The sequence below is a fragment of the Sminthopsis crassicaudata genome, chromosome 2 (assembly GCF_048593235.1).
Source record: "Sminthopsis crassicaudata isolate SCR6 chromosome 2, ASM4859323v1, whole genome shotgun sequence".
Classification (NCBI taxonomy): Eukaryota; Metazoa; Chordata; class Mammalia; order Dasyuromorphia; family Dasyuridae; genus Sminthopsis; species Sminthopsis crassicaudata.
Genome location: NC_133618.1, coordinates 574,536,304 through 574,549,363, shown reverse-complemented (window position 1 = coordinate 574,549,363; position 13,060 = coordinate 574,536,304). Strand labels below are relative to the sequence as shown.

At 32.3% G+C, this 13,060-nt stretch overlaps 1 protein-coding gene and 1 long non-coding RNA gene across 2 annotated transcripts in view; one reads left to right on the top strand and one right to left on the bottom strand.

The window, feature by feature from the left end:
- HDGFL3 (HDGF like 3) overlaps window positions 1–13,060 on the bottom strand; it is a 94,473-nt gene that overhangs the window by 1,350 nt on the left and 80,063 nt on the right. The gene's annotated exons all lie outside the window — the stretch shown is intronic.
- On the top strand, window positions 2,502–11,699 carry LOC141558303 (uncharacterized). The gene is made up of 3 exons (XR_012487028.1): window positions 2,502–2,578; window positions 8,865–8,925; window positions 11,607–11,699. It is a non-coding gene; the product is annotated as an uncharacterized LOC141558303 (long non-coding RNA).

Genomic DNA, 13,060 nt, shown 5'->3' with positions numbered 1-13,060 from the left:
GAGGAAACAGCTTGTGAGAAGTATCTTCCAGTATATGTCTAGATAAAGATAGATACATACACAAATACATATTTATTTGTACATAAACATAGATCAATACAACTTAAGGAATACATTAAAAAAAACATTAGGAAGGTCTCTCTTTCAAAGGAAAAACTTTTTAAATAAAAAATTACAATTTGGATGGGCACTAGAGAACAATAGTGGAATTAAGCTTCTTAAGGGCAGAATGTTTTGATTTTTGTCTTTCTAATCCCAGTGTCTCATTCAAAATAGATAATACAGGATAATTGAAATGTACAGAATTCAATGAAGATAATTAAAATCCTGAAATTTTCTAATTACTTATTGGCTTTTACAGTAAACAAAAAATTACATTCTCTGATACAAAATCATCCTAGCCAAGAAAGTGAGATATTGAAAATGGTCATTTAAAAACAAACAAGGCTTTATTATAAAAGCACTTACTATGTATCAAACCCTGATAAACATTGGATGCAAAAAAGCCACAAAAAATCCCTGCCCTCAAAGAAGCTTACATTCTAATGGGGGAGACAGTAGGTAAATAATTAGGTGCATACAAGATAGATCAGTTAGATAAATGGATAGACCTACAGACAGCCAAACAGACAGCCAGAAATATACATATGTTTATGTATATACCACATATGCATATATATGTACACACATTTAGGTATGTATATATGCATATTCATATCCACAGATGCCTACAAAAACATATATAAAGAAAGAATGAACGGTAATCCCAGAGGGCTAAAGCTGGGAGGGACCACCAAAAGCGTCCTACAGAAGATGGGATTTTAATTGAGTCTGGAAGGAAGTCAGGGCAACTACAAGGTGGAGATGCGTTCAGTGTCATGCTCAAAGTCATGGAGGCTGGAGATGATGTCATGTTCAAGGAATTGTAAATAGGTCTATACTGCTGGATTACAGAGTACATGGGGGCAAAAGATAAGAAGAAGGAAAAGGCAGGAAGGGGTGAGCCAATGAGTGCCTCCATGCTCGTGGCTGTGGAAGTGGAAACAGAAGAACACATGTAAGAAACGTCAAGATAGAAACATCAAGATTTGGTAATGGTCTGATGTTGGAGTTGTGGGAGAAGGAGTTGAAGATAACACTGGACGTGAAAACTGGAGTGATGGAGGACAGTAGTATCTTCCACAGTAATAGTAAAGTTTGAAAGAGAGGAAGATTCTATGAGAAAGATAATGAATTGAAGAATATACACATTATTCTTGACAATCACCAAAACTTATAACATGTAGTTTTGAGAAACAGGAGAAAAACGTTGAGATTATAGAAATGTAAATATTTTGCTCTTCAAAATACAATTAATAAAGAATTGGGGAGGGGGAAGGCAAAAATCCACAATATAAACTTTTAAAGAATTGACAAGAAATTTAGAAATCACCTTTTTATAAGAAAAATATATTTCTCTCTGTTTTCTTTTTTTTTTTGCCCAGTTATAACATTTATTCATGCCATTTTACTAAAATCAGAATAATTTCCCAATATAATCCTCCTTAACTGTATCAGGATATTAGAAGTTTATTTTGAGAGGGTTTATATTTCTTCCAGATGACTACTTTTTCCATCATTAGTAGAAAGAGGCTCCCCCTATGGCTGAGTTTTCACATGAAAAATAGGGAGTTCAGGCAGTTAGATGGGTAATTCAATTTCTAAAGCCTTTTTGCCAAAAAAATTTACTTGAATCATTGCTTCAGCTCTTCATTACATGAGATACATATAGCTGCAGCCTATGAAATTTCTCCATTTGAAAATAACCTTAGGAATAAGGGAAAAAAGGTATGAAATTTTCTTTCCTGTGACCTTTAGGATCACAGAGAGTGCATCTCCTAACTCCCTTTCATCTACATTCATTTTTTTGGGGGGTATATCAAATTAAAGTAGCCACAGGCAGCTAGATGATTCAATGGATAGAGCATCAGCCTTGGAGTCAAGGAGACCTAAATTCAAATCAGAAACTTAACTAACATTTACTAGCTGTGTGACTATGGGCAAGTCACTTAACCCTAAATGTCTCGCCAAAGGAAAAAAAAATATTACTCACATTTTGTAATTTTTCCCAATACACACAACTACTTGTTTATTAACAAACAAAAATACTAGAGATAAGATTAGGCTTAAAGATATTTTGGAGGTTTTATCTTTGGGAGAATATGAAATTTTTTCCTTTAAGGAAGGATGTAAATGTGTGTATATATGTATACATAATTACCCACACACATGTATATGTATATGTGTGTATATATATACATATATATATGCACACACACATACACACATATACACACACAATCGTTGCAATAATTGCTATGATAAAAAAAAATATATATATATATATATCACTTGGTGGTTAGGTACTGGTGATAGACTTTTCCCAAAACCTTATCTAGTCTGGTTCTTGGAAAGCTGGCAGGGTCTATCATCAGGACTCTCTTTGAAGCCCTTCTGGAACAGCAGAATCCAGAAGTTGGGCTCTGTTGGCATAAGCTCCCAGAACCCAGGACCACTTTCATGGCATGATAAAACACTGGTGAGTAGAACTTAAGATAATTACAAATTTTTAACCAACCAATTTAATTTTCAGTCATCTTACTTAATAACTTTTGTGAGAAGAACAACATGTATGGATAGATAGAAAAAAAGCTGTATTGACATTTAAATTTTTAATTGAACTACTGGAAATCTTAAGGATCATATTATCCCATAATATTCTAAGGAAATATCACTAATCAATATAAAATGTCAACAGTAGTAGTCTTATCCACTTCAGGACTGTATTTGTCCATGAGAAGCTCAACTTATATAGCATTCTATTTGGGGTCATAGAGACCTAAATTTGCCTCAGACATTTAAAAGTTGTATGATCCTGAGTAAGTCACATAACAGCCCTGGGTCTCAGTTTATTCATCTCTAAAATGAGGAGGTTTAACTTAATGACCCATTCTAAAGAGACAGTCTGGCTTTATCAGACTACTCAATAAACTCCAGAGAATCTCTTATCAATCTGAGATTGAATATAAAATTCTCTGATTTGTGTTCAAAGCCCTTTATATATTGTCTCCCTTCCCTACTTTTCCAGTCTTCTTATACCTTAACCTCTCCTTCATCCCCTACTCTTCCATCCAGTTAAGGTGGCCTTTTTGCTGTTACTAGAACAAGACTCTCCATCTTCCAATATCAATCATTTTCCCTAGTTGTACTTTATGTATGGACTTTTCTCCCTCCTTATTTCTGCTTCTTGGTTTTCCTGGGTTTTTTCAAGTCCTAGTTCTAAAAAAATCCTTTTTTTAATCCCCTTTAATTCTAGCTGATTTCATTGTTTTATTTATTTCCAATTTTATCCTCTATGTAGCTTATTTTTCATGTTACTTCCCTATTAGACTATGAGTTCCCTGAGAGTAGAGGCTGTGTTTTACCTTTCTTTATATTCCCAGAGTTTAATATACCTTCTGTCTAGCATACAGTAGCTGTTTAATAAATATTTATTGAATTAAACTGGACTTCTACCTCTAAGTCTATGAACTATGATCTTATATGATTACCAAAATATTATGCACAAATGGAGGGTTTATATATTTTAAAATATAACCTTTGAAAGTATGGTTAAGCATGCAACAAGAAAATTGGATTTACATACATATATTGTACCTAGGTTATACTGTAACACATTTAATATGTATGGGATTGCCTGTTATCTAGGGGAGGGAGGGGAAAATTTGGAAAAATGAATACAAGGGATAATGTTATAAAAAATTACTCATGCACATGTACTGTCAAAAAATTTATAATTATAAAATAAATAAAATAAAAGCACTGAAAGACAAAAAAAAAAAAAGAAAGTATGGTTAAATAAGAGTCTACTTCTGTGTTACCATCACTCTATAATCTGCAATAAATGAAGCTAATTAAAAATAAATGGGGGTCTCAGTCTGATCATGAAAATGTAAACTATATAATATTTTATTTACATATGTGATTTCTCATACAGAAAACAAAATAATACATGATGGGCACTCAAAAGTAAGTTAAATAAAAACTGTCATTCACAACAAGCTTATTTTATACTTCTATATGTCAGTGGATCTGTGATTTACATATCCCTTCTTTTATTACAAGTAATAATAATGGCTAATATTTACATAACTCCTACTATGGGCCAGGTACTATGCTAAGAACTTTACAAATATTTCATTTAATCTCTCTCTCACACAACTCTGAGAGTTTGGTGCTGTTAGGATCCTTATTTTTATATATAAGGAAATTCAGAGAGTTTAAGTGGCTTGTTCAGGGTCACACAACTTGATTTCAAGATCAGTGCTTTATCCACTGTGCCATATAACTGCCCATTAATGTTAATATGAAAAAAGCTCTTTCCAGCTCTAAATATACAATCTTACGATCTTATAGATATTCTCTGGTTCCTCAATTTCTTTCCTAAAATTCAGCATCCAGAACTCCAGAATTCCAGATGTGGTCTGATCAGTGTAGAGTACTCAATAGGCTAACACTTCCAACTATGTGTCATAATCTGAGCAATATGTATTCATCACCCATTAGGTCTTTCCTATATAGATTGCTGAGCCATTCTCTTTTGAGTGCCATGGATCTCATCCAGGAGGATTTCTAGTTTTTTCTCTGACTTTTTGCAATCAACAAAAACACCATCTGCATGCAAGGACATGTGGAAGATCTTAGAATCTATAAACAATCCCTCTTTCATTTGCATTTTTGGCAGGATCTTTTATGAAAACAAGATAAATTTATATACCTGGCAACTATAGGTGCCCGTTTTGTCTCACTTGAAATAATAATCAGAGGATTATTGAACACATTTATCTTTATGGTTAAATCTAGTAAATCATAAAATAATCTTAATATATACTGAGGAGAATCTTGTTAAAGAAAAGTCTATAATGTTGTTGTTTTATTCTGCCGGGTGAAAGAGTAGACTTTTTGCCTCAATTGCTTCCTAACCTTTATCTCTGAATGGATCTAGCCTCAGTCAAACTGAGACTTGTTGAAGATCTTAGCTTAAAAAAAACCAAGGTCTCCCAGTGTATTCAGGGCCTTCTCTAGTCATCCAGATTTATATCTGGCCACTGAACCCAGATGGCTCTGGAGGAAAAAGTGAGGCAGGTGACCTGGTCCAACCTCTCTCACTTAAATCCAATTCACTTGCATGCCATGGCAACCCCTCCCTGATGTCATGGTCCTCTTGGAGAAGGAAGGACAAACAACAACATTGTGTTATTTTTTGTTATCACTAACAGCAAGGTAGAGCAATGACAGCTATGTGACAAAGTAGATAGAATGCCAGACTTGGAGCCAGGAAAACCAAGTTCAAATCCAGCCTTAGATTCTTACTAGCTATGTGACCCTGGGCAAGTCCCTTCACCTTGTGTGCCTAAGTTTCCTCATCTGTAAAATGAACTTTGCCAAGAAAACCCTAAAAGGGATCATAAGGAATCAAGACACAACTGAAAATCAAACAAGCTTATCTTTTGTTTTCTATTAGATTATCTTTTAATTTTCAGTCAATTATGTTTGTGAAGTGATGATTTGATGTAGTAAGTTACTGTAGCAGTTTTCCTGATTCCCTCTTTTTTTTGTATCATACACACACCCATTGAATATTCACATTAAAAAGTTTGTAGAGGTGAAAATGTAGACCTATGGGATGATAACCACTAATGTCTTCTTAGGTGCATGTCTGGAATAATAATAACATTTGAGATTTTTTCATATTCTTTGGGAATCTCTTCCAAAAGATAACCCAAAGATATATTTTTGAGACCTAAAAAAGATCCTTGTGTGGCTCTGAAATTGCAACATCACTTCTGTACGTAGGATTCATTCAAATGCAATTGTAATAGTGATAAAATGATAGAAAAAACATTAACAAATGTTTCATTTTGTATCTCTTTGTTGGACCCCCCCCAAAAAAATGGAAGAAAGAAAGAAAAAAGAAGCCTTAGCTTCTCTTTGTAAATTTGTTTCCTTGTAACAGCTTCACATTGTTTTGTGATGAACTCTTCCCTCTTATAATTTTGCACAGCTTCACCAATGAGCTTGTACTCAACCAGCATTGCCTAGGATTGCCAGGTCTTTCCATTTCACAAAGAGGTCAAGTATTAATTGCCTGAGTTCTGCCCCCCCCTCGAGATCTTTTGATCTCTTCATTATGATAAACATTTTGTAAAAATTAAACATTTTTTAAGAAATGGTAGTGTAGTCAGTGCCTTTATTTTTAAAGTAAACATTATTTAAACTGATCATGTTGAAGTTATACTGTAGTGGATTTTTTTTCCTCATTTTAATGATATAGATCTTTAACCAGTTAACGATCCAACTGTACACTGCCAAACTGATTTTGAAATTACTCTCACACAGGTAACCAATTGTTTCTTCTTTGATGGGATATAATTTTCAGATTTTTTGGATGTTGTTTGTTGCTTGCCACATCTAAGGTCTTCCAATTCTTTTCTTGAAGAAAAAATTCATGACATATAGATGTAAGGCTTTCTGAATAATTTACAAGTCTTTAATCTTGTTCATTTCTTGAATCTGGACCAGTATATTCTCTGATCAACTATGGATTTCCATAATTGATTTAAGTTCTAAATATGTGTTTCTAGGGTCCTTTTTTGTGCCCATCTTCACAAAGATATCAAGGTAAGTAGACTTACTGTAAGGATCTTATTTAATTCTTCACAGATTTTTTTTTTATTTCATCCTTTGCAAATGATGCTGATGAATAAAAGTATAATTAACTTCATTGTGGTCTACATATGCTCATTTTGATAAATACAAGGTAATATGACCAAGGAGCTCATGATATATTTGTTCTTGTTCTTGTCTATGAAAACACAATTCCATTAATTCTTTTATTTGTCCATCCAAGAAGATCCTTTGAGCCACTCTCCTTTTAAACTTTATTTTTTTACCTTTCTTGAAGCAAGAAAATCAATATGATTATGATTAGATCCTCTAACAGTAAAAAAAACCAACTGGTAGATAAAGACCTCACATTTAGAGTATGAACAGTTAATGTTAAGCAATTTGAAAACTGTGATTTTTGATAACAACTGTCCCTTCTCCTACTTCACAAATAACAGTACTATGAATGGGGTCATCCAGGACTAAGACCCATAACCAAGGACCATCTGGCAAACCTCCTAGAGATGAATTTCTCTGCACTTCACTAGGCTATTTACATCCAGTCTGCAACTGAAAGTATACTCAGAGTCAAAGCTAACAGAGCTTCTCCTCTTAATATAATAGCCTCTGAGAGTTCCATGTCTCTATCTCGAGCCTACTTCCCCCATCATGACTAGCCAGCAAAGTAGGTCTTTTGTAAAAGAATGTTCCTGAATTATAAAGAATTCCTATTTAATGGGGTTTTTGCCTTGTTTTTGCATAGGATCTAATGTAGCTAAAACGGACTATGCCATTCCTCCGCTAAAGAATCATCACTGGTTCCTATTTTTCTGTAGGACAAAATATAGACTCTTACTTAGACTTGGCATTTACACTCTGCCTCAAGTCTCCTTTCTTGACTTATTTCACCTTATTCTTCTTTACACATTCTCGTTAACTGGTAAAACTGGTAAACTCAAAAGTTCCCAGAACTCAACATTCCATCTCCCACGTCTGTGCCTATAAAGAATATCTTTGTATAAGCTGCCTGGAATGTACTTCCTTCTCACATCCACTTCACAAAACCACTAGCTTCCCTTCAAGGGTCAATGTACAACTTTATATCCTAATGGGAAGTCTTCTCAGCAAAGAAAGGAAAAATGCTAGTCTATTGTTTCCACACAGTTTTATTGAGGGAGGTAACATACAAACAACTCTGTACAAACTCTCTCTCTCTCTCTGTCTCTCTCTGTCTCTCTCTGTCTCTCTGTCTCTCTCTCTGTCTCTGTCTCTCTCTGTCTCTCTCTCTCTCTCTCTGTCTCTCTGTCTCTCTCTGTCTCTGTCTCTCTCTCTCTGTATATATATATATATATATATATATATATATATATATATATATGTATGTATGAGTGATTTCTTAGATAAATTCCTCTAGACTGGTTGTAGAGTTTCATTTTAAAATTTTAAATTGATATTCATTAATTATACTGGTTTATGTTTCTTATTTTGTTATTTTGTTTTTTTTTTTCTGGTTTAAAAATTAGGCTATATTCACCTTATGAAGGAGGATTGATAGAGTTCTTTCTTTTTCAAATTTTGAAAATAATTTGTAAAATATTGATATAAATTGTTCTTTAAATTTTTTCCAGCACTCCAGCATTCTCCATGACAACTGGGGGTTTCCCTTCCCCCTTTCTTTTCAGTAGTTCCTTTATTGCTATTTCTATTTCCTTTTCTGACACTGGATATTTAATATCTCTGTGTGGTGCTTTTTAAATTTGGGTATTTTACAGATTCAAAGGTAATTCTCTATTTCTTTTTTCTTAGTTTTATTAGCATATGACTTATTAGCATAGTAAATTCTTTCCAACTATTCTGGTTTTGTTGTAATTTCAAGTTGTTCATTTACTATATTGTTGATTTAGTTTTCTGTTCTTTCTTTTAACCAAATTGGCTAAAAGCCCATTAATTTTGTTAATCTTTTAAAAGAATTATCCTTTAAGGTTTTGTTTTTTAAAATAATTTATCTAGTGAGTTTTAAAAAAATTCTAACAAATTTTTTCTAATTTCAATCTTTTATCTTTTATACTTTTTTGGTTTTGTTTATTGGTTGGATTTCTACTTTTGTAGGTATATATTAATTCACCGATCCTCTCTTTTTCTGTTTTGTTTATTTATAGTTTGGAGGATATAGATTTTCTAAGGAAGACTGCTTTAGCTGTATCTATCCTAGAAAGTCTGGTATGTTGTTTTGTCATTATCATTGCCTTTTACATAATTATTGTTTCTGTGACTTGTTCTTTGACTCACTTGCTACTTAGGATTTCATTACTAAGTTCCCATTCTGTGTATTTTGTTTGTGCTTCATGAACTAATTACTATATTTACTTTGTTAGGGTCTATAAAGAATGTGTTCACTATTTCTACATTATTACATTTATTTGAAATGTCCCCATGCCCTAATACATGGTCGATTACTGCAAAAGTTAAGGGTATTTTGGTACTTAAAAACTTAATTATTGTGTTTTATACTTAAAAAACTTATTACTGTGAATCTATTACTAAATAAACATCTTTACAATAATTTTCATAATATTATATGTTTAGGTTGGTAGAAATAGATAGTATAAGGATAAAAATATTTTCCACTATTTAATATTAGGCATATCATTCTTCATCTTTGTTATATATATATATATATATATATATATATATATATATATATATATATATATATATATATATATATATATATATATATATATATATATATATATAAATAATGATATTGATTTATTTTAAAACCAAAGGAAATATATGATAGTTTTAATCAGCTTTTGTAATGGGTTGCCTAACTGGCAATAAATGAGAGGCCACAATTATGATTTTCTTCCTCTCTAAACCTTCCCTTGTTTTTTGCTCATTTTTTTTTATCAAATAGACTTCTAAAAGTGATGGAGTATAATTAGGATCTAGGTGGGTCAAAGTTGTAATATAATTTCTCTCAGAGGGATTATAGATAGAAGAAATATTTATAGGAAAAGAAGTAATGGCAATCTCATAAACATCTAGTTGATAATAGTTTTTGGCAACTACAAAATCTACCTATATTTAAAGCAGAAGTACAATGCACTTTATCATTTTGATTTACAAGATGGATAATTTACCAAAAATTCTATAATGACCTTTCTACAATTTCTCAAAAGCAGAAACTAGTTGAGAATTTTGTTAAATTTAATCTTTGAATAAAAAGAGTTCCAGATGGTCAGTTACAAAGAATACTTAACTCAAGGTGAAATAACTAAATTCACATTCTTGTATTCTAGTCAGAGGTTTTGAATTAAGAATTTGAATAACTAAATTCATATTCTGGTGCAACCACTAATGAGGCAATACAAGCAAGTATCCCTACTAGAAAAATAGAGATTTTAGATAATAAATTTAGATTTGGAAAAAATATTAGAGGCCCTCTCATCTTACTTGTTCCTTCTTATTATATCTGGATGCTGTGAAGACCACAAGCTAAGGTAGCATAAGTGAAAATTAAATGTAAACATTAAAGTAATGCTCTCTAGATAAGTAAATATGTTTAACATGGAAAAGCCCAAGTTCTTTAGGGTACTATTTTACCTATTTGTAAAATTTAGGAATTACAAATGGAATTTAAAAGTATTTTATAACTGGGTCTCTCAAATAATATAATGATTTACCTAGTACAAGCTGAAATATTACATAATTCAAAATGTAGGCCTAATGAATATATTATAGAATGATCATTTGAAATATATTTAGTACTTGGATTTGGGATTAGAAGAGAAGATATTTGCTCACTAATGATTAATTTTTCCAAACAGCCATTTTCTTCCTTTATTAACAAAGATTTTACTTGTGTAAATGAAGTATAATACCTTATATTCAATGAAAAATGATTCACACCAACATATAGAATGCATAGTAAATTCAGAGAAATCAAATTCAAACATAAATCTCAATAACAAACTCTGATACTAGTAAAATTATTATACTAACCCAAGGGTATAATAATTTTCTTTAGAGAATTGCACTGACACAGAATTTCAGTACATTTAAGCAGTAATAACATTGAAATATTGATAAGATAAATTTCCTTACTGAATTCATGTGAAATTTATTTTCTATAGTTACTTTCAATTAACAAAGTTTCATGAATACTGGAGACATTTTGAAAAAAAATCTAAAAAATTTTGCTTGGGTGACAGTGTAGTATAGTAGAGAGAACCCAAGAATAAGAGGCAGAAGATCTGAGTTCTAATCCTTTCTCCATCATTTAACATTTGGATGACTGAATAGAAAATTAAACCTCTCAGAGCTTTCTATTGTTCCATGTAATATAGGAATGATATCAAGGCTTGTCAGTTTCAATGGCTGGTTGTGATAATCAAATGAGATAATGTATGTGGAAAGTATTTTATACAATTTCTATATGAATATAAACTGATCCTTAGAGGAAAGTGGTATGATATAATAGAAACAGCACAGAACTTGGATTCAAATCTTCACTCCCAGCTGTGTGGCCAGGACAAATCACTGAATGTCTCTGAGCCTCATTTTCCTCATTCATCTATAAAATGAGGAAAATAATACTCCAATACTTTCACAAGGTTTTTGTAAGAAAAAAGTGTTTTGAAAACTTTAAAATGCTATGTAAATGTAGGTTAATGGTGGTCTTCTACCTCAACACCATGAAAAATAAAAGGACTAAATTAATGAATATATTAACTGAGTCTGAAATCAGTTATTGCCTTCCCATCAGAAGGGAAATGAGGCAAAAAACAAACAACTGTTAACCAACTGGTAAGCCATAGAGAAAGGAGCTCTAGTAATTTCCTTTCTATAATATCACACTGGGGACCTAACTGAAAATTATGGATTTGCATTTCCAGGGCTACCAAAATGATTGTTCACAATAAGTCTTTCCATTACTTTTACAATGACCCTAAGAAGAAGAGGTATCTGCTATCTTCAGTTATGGTAAAGACTTGTTAATTTAATATTGTCTACTTGGGATGAGGTGCAATGAAATTCATTTTTATTTTTAGCTAACAAAACATTTTCCTTCAAAATAAATTTTAAACTAAAAGAATAGATAAGCTAGACTGGAAATGAATAAAATGTTGTTGCAAAATATCCCAAAGTGAAGGAATTTAAACCAATATAACCTCTATGCCCTAGAACCACCTCTGTGTTTACAAAGACATAGTTTAATCATAGGGGTCTCCCACAAAAACCACCCTCCAACTCCAACTCTTAAAAAATACATAATTTGATTCATGTCTAGGTCTCTATTGAAAAGGTAAAAACTTTCTGTGTAGCACTAAGGTTAACAATATGTATCTCATATAGCTTTTATTTCATCCCACAGACAATGCAAAACAAATAACAATAAAAAACAAAATAAAAAATTAAAAAACCAAAAACAAAGAACTCCCAGCAGAGCACATTAAGCAGCAAAGAAACTCAAATCTTTGGTAGGAGTCACCTTGGTTTTGAGGATCTTTTACAACACTACAGCTTTATAGAGCCCCTGTTGGTTGGGAATGGGCTAGGGACAGTTAACTCACTATTAGTGAAAGGCAAAGCTCATATTTGCTTCTTCTTGGTATAAAATCTCCCTTTTCTCTGTCTGGGAACTCTCATTAGACTATCACTTTCTCTGGTTGCTGTTATCTTAAAATCTCTGAGACTCCCTCAACTCCTGGGGGCAAGTTGTTACCACTCCAAGATTTCCACTGTTTCTCTAAGTCTACCACAACCTCTCCATAGCTGTCCTTCTTGGGGATTAGAGGCTTCCTTGAATTGGTCTAATCATTCTGGAGAACAATTTGGAACTATTATGCATAGAGTTATAAAACTGTGCATACCCTTTTAGCTAGCAAAACTGCTTTTGGTCCCCCCCCCCAAAGAAATAAAAGAAAGTGGAAAAGAACGTAAATATACAATATTTATAGCAGCTCTTTTTGTGGTAACAAAGAATTGGAAATTGAGGGGATTCCCATCAACTGGGGAATGGCTATACAAGTTGTAGTATAAAGTTGTGATGGAATATTATTGTGCTATTGAAGTGATGAGCCAGATGGTTTCAAAAGAACTTGGGAAGACTTACATGGACTGATGAGTAGAACCAGGAGATCAGTGTAAAATGTAACAGCAAAATTGCAATGATAATGAACTGTGAAAGACTCAGTAATTCTGATCCATTTATGATTCATGACAATTTCAAAGAATTCATGATGAAAAATACTATCTACATCGAAAGAGAAAACTGATGGACTCTTGAGTACAGATTGAAGCATATTTTTTCTTTTACTTTTTAAATTTCTTGCTTTTTTTGTAACAT